This window comes from Cynara cardunculus, assembly GCF_001531365.2.
Source record: "Cynara cardunculus var. scolymus isolate 2C chromosome LG 13, CcrdV1, whole genome shotgun sequence".
Taxonomy (NCBI): Eukaryota; Viridiplantae; Streptophyta; class Magnoliopsida; order Asterales; family Asteraceae; genus Cynara; species Cynara cardunculus.
In genome coordinates this window covers 30,922,348-30,926,651 of record NC_037540.1, presented here as the reverse complement: position 1 = coordinate 30,926,651, position 4,304 = coordinate 30,922,348, and positions in this window count along the sequence as shown.

The window sequence follows — 4,304 nt, the reverse complement described above, 5'->3', positions numbered from 1 at the left end:
TCAGAGGTCAACTCATCAGAACCTCTGGCGCTTCTAACAGAGGCTCTGTGGGTTTGAGCTGAGCAAGTACTCATTTTCTCTGTGGATTTTCAAACCGTTTAGGTAAAGGTGTAACATTATAAGAAGGCCTGGCACATATCATAGAGGCTCTGTTACCCTTAGGTCTCTGACAAAAATCTCTTAATAGTTCTTGTCTATTGATATAGTGCGCGTGGTTCTATGGATAAGGGTTAGAACCAACACACGCGTGTCAGAAAAGGGGGCGCACGTCATCAATCGCGCGTCTTTCGAGCACGGCGTGTCATACTTTTTGAGCCGTTTCAACCTAAAACCACTCATCACGACCTTTCGTCAATAAAACGGTTCAATTCAAAATTCTCAATATAAGTACCCCTTTCCCCCCAAATCAAAAACCTTTACCACTCTTATATTCTCCGGCGAACCTGAACTTGCGAACCTTCATACAAAACCTGCAAAAATGTCTTCCTCATCTGCCTCAGCTCAATCCGTCAACGTCTCCAGTGACAACGAAGTCACACAGGCCCAAGCTCTAACGTCTCACGCCCTATCCTTCGTCCAAAACCGATACGAGAAGGTCGTGCTCTTGAAAAAGCCAAACAACTACTACTTCGTTCCATCACACACAGGTTTTCCTGAATTCACTTTCCCCCTCCTCGAAATTCTAAGAAACCATCCCCTTTTCTATGCCCTGTCTGCTACCAAACCGACCCCTAAGTCCTATATAACCCAATTTATTTTAAGCTCTTACATAACTAATTTGGACAATACGGGTTTTGAACAATGTTGGGTACGCCTCTCACCCTACGAATAAATCTTTGGTACCCTTGGAATTGAATGTGGACAAATTGCGAACTGCCCTTCACTTACCCACCCTGGAAGACCTTAATTTGAATGCTTATGCTGCAACCCCTACAGATGAGGAATTAATTCAATTCCTTGAATTCCATTCCTATGCAACCCAAATCATCAAACGGACTCAATTCAAGCGCAAAGGACTACCCCCTATCTGGAATACCCTGTTTTCCATCGTGAACTGTTGCCTGACAGGGAAGGCTGGAAGCCACGACCAGACGTCTCATGCTATGCTTTAAATCGTGTATGGAATCTACTTCAACCTACCTCTGGATTACGCACAGCTTATATTCGAGGATATGGTTGGATTAATCAAAAAGAAATGTGCGACACAAAGGGGAGAAAAGTCCAAGGTCAAAGCGCAGAAGAAGGCCAAGGAAGACATGAACCAACCAAACTTAATTCTACAACGGTTCCTTGGTCTTGTCTTTGGAGATTTGTTAGCTTTGGAGATTTGTTAGCAGCAAAGCTACCTTCTGTGGAGCCCAACGCAAGGCTGTACCCGTTCAAAGAATTCCACCCAACTGAGCATGAGCAAGGGTACAGAAGCCCCAAACCCTTATCAAAAGCCATGCTCAGGTTCCTTAGTCACGGAGATAGGAAGGCCTACAGACGTGGATTCAGGAGGCCAGAGCCGGTCCCTGAGACCCCACCACGCATAGGAATCCCATTAGGTGAGAAAATTAAAAAAAATGAGGGTTGAGGGACGAACGGAGGAGCCAGAAGTGGCTGGTAAGGTGAGTGAGGCTGGCCCTAGAATCCCAAGTCCCCCACCTAAGAAGACGAAGAAGACACAGAAGGGTGCCGACTCTTCTGTGAAGAAGAAGGGGAAGAAGAGGCTTGCAGAAGAAGAGGGCCCAAGTAGTTCTCTAGAGAAGCCTAAAAAGAAGAAAACCAAGAAGGCCCAACCGACAGAGGTTGTGGTCACAGAGGCAGCAATCGAAGAGAGCCTCACAGAGGCTACTACTCCCAAGCGCAGAAGGTTGCACAAGGTCGTACAAGAGGAGTCCTCAACGGCGCAGATCCATGATGTCATTTTCAACCTCCAACAAGAGTTCAGAGCGCCAATTGACGTGACAGAGTTGGGGACAGAAGTCGTCTTAGACGAAGAAGAAGAGGAAGTGGAGTTAGGAGAGGGAGAAAGAGATACCACAGGTACACATCCTAGCCCTCCTCCCAGTGCTACTCACACTTCTAGGGGCCCTGTTCTAGAGGGATCCCCTATTGAACAAGGCGAGCACACGCCAAGCCCAAACCAACCTAACCTCGCAGAGGACATTCTTCAGTCCTCTGTCGATCGCACAACCGGGCAACCACCTTCTACTCCTACATCCTCTCAAAAGGATGAAGGTTTTACTACAAGAGTCCCATCGCCCAAGGACTCGCCACATCCCAGAGAGGCATCTGTTGCCTCTCCACACATGAGTGACCAACCAGAATGTGCTTTAGAGGCATATGTGAGAGTCACCGCGACAGAGGGTCTAGAACGCCCAATGTCTCCACTAGATCACTCTGCCATGTTAGGCTCTGAACCTACAGGGCACAAAATCTACAGAACACTAGTAGGCTCTCCTCTTGGAGAAGTTCGAGGATCTGGTGGAAGTCCCTGAGCAGACTACGAATAACCAGTCGTTGAGGGCGCCTCACGCTCCGAGGCTACTAGGTCACCATGTGTTGGTGATCTAGGTACCCAGGATGTCTACGTGACGAAGGGGGAGCTTTAAACCTTCGCCACAGCGGTATTCCAAAAGATAGACAAGTTAAAAAGCTTGTTCATCTCTCGCTCGATGACAGAAGACCTCGCCCCCATCACAGAGGCTCTGAAGGAGTTGAGCTCTACAACGGTAGAATTCAAGACAACACTCTCAACCCTTCAGAGCTCTGTCCTACAGAAGGATGATCTCACAGAGGCGTTCAATGCTCTGACCCTCAATCCTTCTTCAATCCAGACGTTGAAGACATAAGTATCAGAGTTGACCGCCTAGTTTGCCGCTGATTTCGTCTCCGCGGGCTATACAGACTACTCCAAATTCAAAGACGAAATCAAGCAAATGTTCACTTCTGCAGTCACTTACGGCGTGGATACCAAGTCATCCAGGGCCAATATCAACCATCTAGCCATTCGCAGAGAGCTAGATGCGATGGTTGAAGCTCTGGGAGACATCGTGTGCAAACATACAGACCAACTTCTTAAAGAGGCCCGAGCCTCCAACACGGCGATCAGAGACTGCACTTCCCAGCTCGTGAAAGAGGGAGACCTCCTTAGAAGCAAAATTTATCGAAGCGTCTCCAAGTTGTAGTGGTCGACAGAGATAGACATAAGCCACGCCTCCGTGCTCGCAGAAGAGGTCATTAAGAAAATGAAGAAGGCGGCCACCAAGATTCTGAAGAGATTGGAGAAGGCTCCCCTGGAAACATGCAAGGCAGAAGCCACCAACCACCATGACGATCAAAGAGATGATGACCATGATCGTCATGAGGGGGAGAAGAGGGCTGAGAAGAAAGATGAGCCAAAGAAGACTTCTGCCAAAGGCATCAAGATAGTGGACTCTACAGCTGCCTTGTTCTCAAAAGGCAAAGAAAAGGCACCAGTGCCTAAAGGCAAAGGCAAAGCTGTGGAGGAGTCACCACAGAAAGGGTCGTCAAGCATAGAGACTCCACAACAAATAAATGAAGAGGAGTACAACGACCCAGCACTCATTCAAGCTTTAAAGGAGTCTCTGGCAGAGGCTCAAGCAAGAAAGGGCAGAGGCCCCATCCACAAAGCAAGAGAAGGCCCTTCATCAAAATTCCCACAAGTCCAAGAAGAAACATCCACAGGTACGTTTGACGCTCTGCACGGAACTGTCAAACCTATCCTTGCAGAGGGGTCCACCCAGAAGCCAATTCTTGAAGAAGAAGAAGCCAAAGTGCTAGAGTCCGCCACAGTAGGAAGGGTCTTTGAAATATTCGAATCAATGAGCAAGATTCCCATGCAACAAGTTCGCACAGAGCCTGCTTCTACTGTGGAAGATATTTTGCTGTGGAGATACTCTGCAGTAGACACAGAGCCCCCCTATGATCCAGAGCTCACAGGTATTCCTTCTGCCGCTGCCAAGTTCCAGTTCTCTAAGCTCACCAGCACGTGATTGTGTCTCTTGAAACAATTTCTCCAAGGACCCTGCTGAAGAGGACGGTGCTCTATGCTCAATACATTGTGAAAAGGGATGACGGCAACCTGTACACGTTCACAGATGCTGACCTCCACAACCTCTGTGTATTTGATTTGATCCTCTTGCACAAAATTCTCAAAAAATACATGGAGAGGAGGTTAAGCTATGCTCTGTCGCTTAAAAGGCTTATCGAGGTCATGCGCGCACAAGTTTAGTACTACAGCCAGAAGGACTTCGAGATAGCAATGAGGTTAGCCCAGTCAGATCTTAAGATCACCC